The sequence below is a fragment of the Octodon degus genome, unplaced genomic scaffold, assembly GCF_000260255.1.
Source record: "Octodon degus isolate 3935 unplaced genomic scaffold, OctDeg1.0 scaffold00266, whole genome shotgun sequence".
Taxonomy (NCBI): Eukaryota; Metazoa; Chordata; class Mammalia; order Rodentia; family Octodontidae; genus Octodon; species Octodon degus.
The window spans coordinates 1,403,876-1,414,223 of NW_004524842.1; the positions used below are offsets into that span (position 1 = coordinate 1,403,876).

Sequence of the window (10,348 nt, forward strand, 5' to 3'; positions counted from 1 at the left end):
GTTAAGCTTAACCTCACTATCTGTCTGCATATCAAACATCTTAGGCATATTATGGAACAGGTATTTTTCATCAAGTATTTTGAAAGAGCATCTGATCTACTCTAGGGCTGCATCCCTACACCACCTCCTTGAGCACCCGCTAGTCTGGGAAGAATAAGCACAAAACATTTCATGGTTTTGAAAGGAGGTGTTAAGGATTTTGCAGAGATTGACTTTCTTTCTTAGTTACATCTGGAGATAGGAGACATCTATAAATCCCTCACTGTGTGCTTTTTGTTTTGTTTAATTTATGTAGCTTTTCTCTGTGGTCACTGGGATGGGGCCAAATTTAGCTTAACACATTCCTAAAAGCAAATACAATAAATTCTTTCCAAATGTTTTCACTGTAGCACAAAAAAATACAACATATATCTCGCACCCTGTTGAGAAAAGTTAATCTGTCAACCTCTTAGAAGAAGGTTGTGTCCTTGATGAAAAAAAAATGACATAGAGGAGGGTGGAAAGTGAGGCACTGTGTTGGATTTACCAGGAATGACATGCTTGAATTTTGAAAGTTGGAATCTGTGGCCTGGCTTCATCTTCTCCCAGCTTCTCCATAGCGCTTCTTATCTGACAGTGTGGTAGGAGGTCACCAGCAGGATCTCAAAATGTTATCTCAGACATTCTGGGGTGTGTTTTCCTGGCTGCCTGAAATTCCAAGATTATATATTTAAACATATTCCCACTTGCAGCACTGCTGTTGATCATACTGAGTGGGCCTGGTTGGAAACTGCTCCTCATAGGGGTGGCTTGAAGAACATCCGCTCTTCAAGCCTCTACCTTCCCCTTCCCTGCTAGGCTGCAGGTCCCCTCCTCACTGATATGGCCTGACACTCTGCCAGGACAATAAGACAGGACACAGTCCTCAAAGGGCCACTGTTCAAAGCTGCCTGGGAGAAGCAGCATCATGTAACATCTTAAGAGTTTGTTGCAGAAAATCCCTGAGGAAGGCAGGTGGCATGGAGGTGACAACCTTTGCTCAAGAGAAGATGAAAGCCAGTGCCCATGGAAGAATTTGGCTGGGGTACCGAGGGCCAGGCAAGAGTCTGAAAGAAGCCCAAACCGTCACTCCTCTATTTCTGCTTTTACTCTTTTCTCTCTGTCTCTCTTGTTTGTTACCTTCATAGTCTCCCCTGGGCTCTTCGTTCACTCCCAAAAAAAAAAAAAAAAAGCGTGCCTACAGCAACAGTAAAAGAGGAATTCACTAGAGAGGCGTGGGTGGAAAGAATGCTATTTTAGAAAAGTAACTATATAAATGCGTAATTGAGCTCTGAAAAGAAGTTCCTTAAAGACTGTGTGGGATTTAAAATCCAAGAAATGAGCACGAGATAGACTACACAGATAAAATAAAGGCAAGTATGGTCCCGACACTTTAAATTTCCTTCTTTCTTCTTCACCCCATTCTGTGTGTGTCTCTTCTTGGGGAGAAAAATGTAGCAGAAGAGATAAAAGAGAACCTGGAAGCAAAGTGAGATTAGAAGAGAAGAATAGAGTAGGAGAGACACAGGCGAGGACTCTTGCGGGCACTCCCTCGTGTTGTACCACGTACCTGGTAAATCACTATGTTGACTTGTCCAGTAAGTTTTCGGAGCATCATCTCCAACACAGGGCCACTTTCCTGCTCTCAGAAATGATGTGGAGTCCCGATGTACGTCTCACTCACAGAGCAATCTGTCTCGGGGTCACATCCAATATCCTAAATGTACTTGCGCGTCCAGCCTGGCCTTACCCGTTGCCCATGGAACGCCGATCTAGCTCCTTAATCCTGGAGGCCAGCTTGCAGTGCTCAATGCTCTGCTCCTCTACAAGATGCAGACATAGGATCATCAAAGCAAGCTTGTCTACTGGGATCAGGAGGAAGAGCTCAGGGAAAAAAGGGAAGGATGCTTATTTCTTCCTAAGTAAATGGTGTGTAGCTCCCCAGCTGACCTGGGGACAGAAAGCATTTGCTGAGTTTATAAAAAGCAAAGGACCTGGGAGTAGAGTCCAAACAATGATGACTGCAGTGAGGCTTGCACTAAGATGTTTTAGGAGGTTGATGTGGATGATATAAAGTGCTGTAGAGTAATTTGCACAGGTTTTGGACTACTGAGAATGCCAAGCTTAATGAAGCAGGCTCTTCATGGCCCCTTCTGGTTTTTGCATCCTGGGATCAGAGTTTGAACATCAGGCCACCCAACATTAGGCTAGGGTACCTTGACTGACTCGTAAGAACCAAATGTATGTATTACTTCCCTAGTCTGTCTTTAGTAACACTACGTCAGTAGCTAGAAATTTCATGCTGAGTATTTACACCATAGTAATTGGCAATACCGTTGGTGGGGGTGCAGACTGCTACAACCATTATGTAAACCCGTGGGGAGATTCCTCAAAAACCTAGGAGTGGAGCTTCAAGCCAGCTCTTCCTGTCCTAGGTGTTTTTTCCAGAACATCTGAAAATATCATACCATAAAGATATATGTGCACCCATATAGCAGCACAATTTGTTGTAGCTAAATCTTGGAAACAACCCAAATGCCCATCAACTGAGGAATAGATTAAAACATATGTGGTGTTTTTATGCAATGGGGTATCACGCAGCTATAAAAAAGATAAATTTGAGGTTTTTATAAGTAAATGAATGCAACTACAGACTATATTGGCAAGTGAAATAAATCAGACCTACAGGTGCAAACATAATATTTTCTTGCTAGTGTGAGAAGCTGAAAGAGTAAATAAAATCTGAAAGGTACAATAGATCCTGTGTAAGGGAAAGAATCTGTTCAATAAGAAGAAAAAACTGGGATGAGGAAAAGGACAAAAGAAAGAAGGGAAAATATATTTATGTATATATGTAGGATGTTTTGAATAATTCTGTTGCTGAATTCTGTTGGCCTATTGAAAGAAGCAGTTAATGCTTAAAATTTATTTTTATTCTTATATTTTTTCTTTTTAATTTCTTAAAACTTTTTAAGCCAATTGTGCAGGTTTATGTCTGGTAACCTAAACAGTGAATTTGAAGATAACATCACACAATACAACAACCATTGTTGAATTCCTATTATTACTTCATTTAATGAAATTTTGCATCATTTCTAATATTTTTACCATTTTGCATTATTTAAAAAATAAAAATTGGCAATAGCCAAACATCAATGTTAAACTACCACCAAGAGCTATTTAATAAATGTTTACTAGCATGTCATCGGGCAGAAGAGAATTTTGGAGAAACTGTATCAGTGTTTTTAAATTATAGTCATCCCTCATTATCCACAGGGGTTTAGTTCTAGGGTCCTCTGCTGATCCTGGGGTGCTCAAATCACTTCTAGAAAATGTAGTAGTATGCTCATGTAAACTCCACATACCCCCTTGTATGCTATAAGCCATCTCTAGATTCTTTGTAACACCTAGTACAAAGTGGATGCCATGGTATACTATATTGTTGAGGGAATTAAGACAAAGGGGAGAAATCTGTACACATTCAATACAGATGCAGTCTTTTTCTTGCACAATTCTGATTCATGGTTGTTTGATTATATGGATGCAGACCCTATTTTTATCTCTTTTAAAACCTAGGTTTGTTTCATGTGAAAGCGTGCATCTATGTGTGTATCCCCCAACTTGTTGACTCCTAAGTAAAGAACTCATCATTCTTTAGCTGTGAAGTAAAATGAGAATGCATTTCCATTCTCAGGGTTTGTTTAAGAATTTTGCAACAAGTTGAAGGAAATCATGTCTGCTCAGCAAAGCAATTTGGTGTCTGATGATAGCCAAACAGCCTGGAAAAATATCTTTGCCTCAGCTCACCCACTGTGCTGAGGGAAGGCGGCTGAGAAGCCGACGCCTCCAGAGCCCCATTGTGTGGGACTCTGCAGCACAGTGATGAGGGAGAGGCAGGTGTGTGATTTAGCCCTCGCTTGCTCTGTGTCCTTTGCTTAATAAGTGAAGGCTGCCATACAGTTTTCGTGAGGCTTTCCTATCAGCACTTCTATCACTTCTCTCTCATCCCTCAGGGGGAGCTTTGATGAAGCACAAACAATCAGCAAAACATTTTAGAGTCAGCTTCCAACAGACCACATAAAAATTGCTGAAAATAGGAAGATGTCTAAAACCTTTGCATGAAATGCCCAGCTTCCTTTTTCTTTCAAATTGTCTCAAAATGTGAAGACATGCAGATTTCATGGGAGTGTATCTTCAGGAGGCGCCTGGTTAACAGGGAGACTGGGTGGGGATGGCTTCACTCATCAATATTCTAGAATCAGAGAGCATTCACGTTCATTCTCTATGATCATATTAAGGAAGAAATTGGGGAGCTGGAGGTTTTGTGATGTTCCTGAGATTCACATACAGAATGGGGTCCCGAATTCCCAGGCAACATGGGGTCATTGGCATCATCTGGTACTGACACTGCCAGGGCTGTTCGTTCCTTGCTTTCTCTTCATGTCTTTGTGGATCCCTCAATGGCACAAACTGTAAACAGCAAGGATGTTCTTGGAGTAGAAAAAAAGAAGGCATCAGTTTTCCTTCGGAGGTCTCATTGGACTATCAGAGACCTCATGGAAAACTAAGGGAAATGAACTTCGAGGATAGAACAAACTCAAGTTCTCAAATCCAGTTCCCTCTCCATTAGCTGTGTCATGTTGGGCAATCCACAGAACCGCTCTTGGCCTTCCTCTTATCTAGAGGGTGGGTCAGTAGACGTGAAGCTCAATTCCTCAGTCCTCAAAGGTGCAGGCAGCAGGCTAGGTTACAGCTGTGATGTTTGTACAGCTTCTAGTCCAGAGTTAAGTCTTTGCTTGTTGACAGGAATCTTATATCTAGGATGGGGCCTCATTCGTAGATGCAGATTCTTTACTCCTTCATACAGGCTCACGTAGGAATGCAAATGCTCCTGATCCAGAGTAACGATACTGATTCTACTGCTGAGATTTCTTGATCATCCTCTGAACTTCATTAGTGCCATAAAAGTGGTTTCCGGTAGCCAGGATGACAGAATCTACTTGGAGGAATTTGCTGTTGATTGAAAAGGAAGACTTTCGGATCTGCTCTGAGCACGTGTGCTGTAGGAGGGTCCTGGAACCGCTAGGGAACCATCAGCCTCATGGTCCAAGCTGCCAGCTCTCCTGCCATCCAAGTCAGCTTGGCATCCTGGGCTGTACTGGGTGGGATTGAGGCTACCTGGCCTTGGGGCACAGGCCGTGATGCCCAAGTACCTGCTTGGAGGCTGACAACACAGAGGGCCCATGTTTCTAGGAAGGGTGTTTATCACATGGCGCGAACCCAGATGGTCTTTCTTTTCCCCACTGGAAGAAGGAAGTTTACATAAAATGGCTTGGCAGGCTGCTAGGTTTGCATCTGGACCTCAGAACTACCCAGGGGTCCTGGATCAACCCTGATTGGTCCAACCTCTTTAGTTTCTACATTGATGATTTCTTTATATCGACAAATAACCACTGGAATTAGATCGAAGAAATGTATTCCAGTTTTGACACATTAGCTTCCAGAGTTTAAAAATTCTTTGGATGAGGCCAGGTAGCTACTTTAGCTTTAAAAAGTGTCCCTTGAAATAGGCCCCAGGGGTCCATGTGGAGTACAGACATCTAAGTCTCTTACTATTGCATAAGTCCAAAAGGAAAGAAGACAAAGCTAGACAGCGATTTCCTTCTTGCTCCTTGGTTTTCTTATAGCCTTTATTGTAATGATGTTATTTGGTGAAACACAGCTTACTGTCCTCAGAGTTATTCATATCTCTTCCCTTAATCCATAGGGATTGCTTACCACTTGCTGAAACATCAAGCTTTCTGATTGCTCCCCAAGGGGAGGAAAAGCCTGGGTAGAAGAATAATCTGTCTTTTTCCCTGTTTCTCAGAATTCACTCTCCTACCAGATGGTGATGTGCCAGGGACAACAGGGGAATACGGGAGGGAGGCCACCAGCCCAGCTTGTAGTTCTGGTGCTGGTCAAGCAGAGGATATGGAGAGCGGACCTGGCAATTTGTTCCCTTTGTTTCCATCAGCTTGGCTCTGATGCTGCTTTTCTGGTCCCTTTCAATACCACTGGCAGCTGTCTGGCACTCAATTTTTGGGTTTGGGGAGAGGGCTGTTTTTGGCCTTGTGTTCTGGTTTTGAGCAATACCGATGATCACATTTGCAGAGCGCCTTCTGTGTACAAGACCCTCCGTGTGTCATTTTACCTGCTCTTCATTGCCACTCTAAGACACAGATGGGCAGATGGTATGGCCTCTGAGCTGCACCAAAGAAGAGGGGCGGGGAGTCACTAGGACTGGAGGCAGTGGAGAGGCAGGAGCTCAGGGTAGGAGCCAGCGTAGGTGGTTTGTCAAGTTTGGGCAAGAATTTCAGCCAGAAGCAAAGAGTCCAGGGAGCAGAACTCCGCCCCGGGACCTGGGTGGCAGGAGATGCATGGCCTCGGTGCTGTAGGACCCCTGGCTTTGCCAGGTGGGAGCGGGCCTCTGCTTTGCCAGCTGCAAAGTGAGATGTGCCCAAGTGCGTGCAGAAGCCTCACCCAGCAGGGCTGGGCTGAGTCACGCCCCCTCCAAAGCAAAGATAGGAAAACCGGGAAACTCTTTGGTTATTTGCCAAATTGTCCCCAGTCATGTGACCATGAAGGTGAAACAGTCTTTAATAATGAGTTCAACCTTGTCTTTTATCAATCAATTAATAAAGGCAATATAAAATCCCAGGGGTGTAGCAGAGAAAAGGCTAGAATAAACACTTTTTCTGGTTTCTTTTCAGCCACTTTCCACAGTTTGCCACCATTTGCCTCTGTTTTTATCCTAACTTTGTAGAAAACAAGATCTAGGTCTCCTGCCACACGGATCCATACTGTCTGGCACTCTCAGGATTGTCCTGGGCATTGCTATTGATATATATATTTTTCTTTACCAAGTAATGAAAAACAATTCTCATGCCAGGAGATGAGACTTAAGTGAATGGAGAGGCGCTGCCATGTACTGGAAAGAGTTTATTAGAACCTGCTGGGTATAAAACTAAGTATGAGACACTTTGAAATTACAGACAGGACCCAACCTTGCTCCAGGTGGTTTAGTCTGGTTTCTTGGTGTGATTCCCCTGTTTCCTTTTCTCCTTCAATTACTACTTGAGTCATCTCTTATATATTGGTGTCTACTTCCAGTTTAATGACCAAGAAACTCCAGCTACAAAGTGCTTAACCAGCTAGAACTCCTCCTCATGTGTTGAGAGCTGTACTGGTCAGCTATAGTGAAATACCTAACCCAGGCTATTTATGAAGTAGAGAAAAGTTGATTCTAGCTCATGGTTCTGGAAGTTCACATCCAGGATTGGGTGGCCCCATGGCAGCGGGCTTCCTCTGTCACAGTGGAGGTGCCTATCAGAGTAAGCACACACATACGGAGCCAGGGAGCAAGAAGAGAGAGCTAGAAAGAAGGATGGGGTTCCCACGGTCTCCTCTCCGGGCATCCCATCCCCAGGGGCCTAAGACCTCCCACTAGACCTCACCTCCTGATGGCCCACAGAACCTGCCAACAGCACCACTCTAGGAGCAATCGCTTAACACACGGCTCTTGGGGGAACACTCCCCATTTCCATCCATAGCAGGGGCCTGTCTCTACTGAGGTGCACAGGCCACTTGGAAAGCAGATGACATCTGTGTTGGGCATACCATGTATGGCTCAGCAGAGTGAGATATAGTGGCAACGATGCTTCTATGTCATTTGGACTTCTACCTCTAGTTTAAATAACAAAAAATAATGCATAGGAAAATGTGTTTATATATTTTCTTCCTTATCTTCACATAGGTGATGTGAAGTGGGTACGTAGGCCATGGAGAGCCACACACTAAGTGGTCAGAAAGATCTGTGGCTCCAGTGGAAAAGAAGTCTGTACTTGTGCTGTGGTTGAGAGCTTGCATACTCAAGAAAGAGCAAAGGAATCACCAAGTAGCTTTTTCTTCTCAAATGAGATATATGGGGTGGGGGATTGAAAAAATCTATGAGCAAGCATAGAGATACTAATAATAAATAATTATCTTTCACCTATCAGAGGAGCATTTGTCCTTGCTTTGAAGGCAAGATGAATTCAGCTAGGAATTGTTTGAAACAATGGAAAGTTTTCTTTTATTAGGCTCAGCTGGGGTTTGAGGCGCTTATATTAGGCTACAGAGGTTTGAAATTCATCAATATAATAGAATAAAGATAAGAGGCAGGTAGTTCCTTATCCCATAAAACAGAAAGCTTTCTCGACTAAAAAGTCTGCCATTTAGTGTTGGGTATCTCTTTAAACTGCCATTTTGAAGATACTAGAGCAGTAATTTATCTTGTTTTATGATTTATAGCTAATTCAGGATTTCTAAAGACTTCTTCATTTCAAAACCCTGAAGTCTCGTTTTTAGAAAGAGAGTCTGACGCTTCATGACTTCCTTCACCTTTATTTTGCCTTACGATCAGCAAGGATCTAAACCTAGATTGCAGAGGACAGTTTTCATACCACAGCCGCTTAGGGGGAGCAGCATCACCTGTGGCCCATAGAGAGCGCATTTTCAGGTTCGCTCACTTAGCAAAGCGATCAGCTGACGCTTGCCGAGACCATCCATTCGTAGCTTACAAATTGTTTTCTTGGGCTGAGTGAACCCAGCCAAGGGCGGTAGTAGCCACTTGTAGCAGCTTAGCTTTTATTGCTATATCTAGCCTCATGCATACACACATTGGTATACATGTATAAATGTACATATGTATCTATGGATAGAGTAATTTATATGCATATGGGTTCTATAGAGATTGATAAATAAAGGAATATATTCTAAGGAATTAGCTCACAGGGACTTGTGGTTATGGAATCCAAGATTTGCAGTCAGCAAGCTGGAAACCCAGGAGAACCAGTGATGTGAGTTCTGGTCCCAGCCTGAGTCTACAAGCAGGAGAAGACTGATCAAAGCGAGAGGGAGACAGTTCTGTCCAGCCCCTCCTGTTGTGAGCAGGGCCATGGCTGATTTGATCAGGGCCCCCGAATTAGGAAGGGCAATCTGCTTTACTCCATCCACCAGTTTAAATGCTCTTTTCCCCCAGAAATGGCCTCACAGATACACCCAGGGCAACGTTTGACCAACTATCAGGTGTTCCCTGCCCCAGGCAAGCTGATACATAAAATTAACCTTCACAATTGGCTTTCAGCATAAGGTTGTATTTCCCAAAGTGCTTCTGTAACAAACTTGGAAACAAATGTAGGAAATTGGAGTTTCTGCAGCGCCAAATCAAGCTGCTTAATATGATAAATGGCAAAGTAAGCAGGGAAACATAAGAATGATTGCAAAAACAAATAATCTCAGGCAGAGACTTGAAGAGTTTAACTGGGCTTGATGTCATTTGCAATTCATCAGTTATCCCAGGTAGGTTATCGACTGAGCCAGTTTTCTCTAACCTAGCCACGTATCAAAATCACCAGCATTTTAAAAGGAGAACCACAGCACCGCCAGCACCACCCCCTGCAGAGTGCAGAATTAGAATCTTTAGGGACATGGAAAGAAAATCTACTCTTAACAAGTTCTCTGAGTGATTCTTAAGAAGCTAGCCTCGTACTGGTCGAGGTCCCGCAGTCCTTCATTTAGAAAGAATTCGACTGGTGTGAATATAAAACAATTGTTACAAGTTGACCTCAAAATTAGTTCAGCAACATCTTTCAAGGCCTACCACCATCCATTAAGGCTCCATGATTGGTATTGGAGATGCAAGACTCTGTCCTCCCTTCTGTCATTTAAACAATTGTTAAGACAGTACATTATAACATGGTAGTGCTGTAAGAGAAACACAGGCTAATGTTATGTCCGCACAGTGGAAGCCTTAACCTCCATCGTGTTCTGCCTCCAGAGCCCTTCCTTTTATGGGTCCGTGCCCTTCAAGAATCATTGGCTACAATTAGTCCTTCTGAGGTCTGGGTTAATTTTTTCATGGGGAAAGAATCAAGAAGTACTACCTTTTGAAAACCATAGAGAACACTGTATTTTGTTCAGCTGAGTCTGCCGGGTCTTGGCTCTGGCAGATAGTTGAGGTTTTATTGTAAGATCAGTGGTATCTTCAAAGTTCAGAGCAGACAACAGGAGGAAGGAAGCTGTTTATACAGGGCATAGGCGGGACTGTGATATCCTAGGTGGTGTGTTCTTGAAGGCTGTGAGAAGCAGCAGACGTAGCACAGAAGTTGGCTTCTTACTGAGGCTCCTCAAAGGCCACAAGTCATGTTGCACTAATACGTCATCCAACACTTTTCATCTCTTTCTTTTATCCTAATGATATTTCCCTTCTATACCTCTCTTTGTCTGTCTGTCTGTCTCTCTCTCTCTC

General features: G+C 43.3%; 1 protein-coding gene across 10 annotated transcripts in view; it reads left to right on the forward strand.

Annotated features, from left to right (window-relative positions):
* Positions 1-10,348, forward strand: part of Ncam1 (neural cell adhesion molecule 1) — a 318,282-nt gene that overhangs the window by 224,888 nt on the left and 83,046 nt on the right. The window lies entirely within an intron of this gene.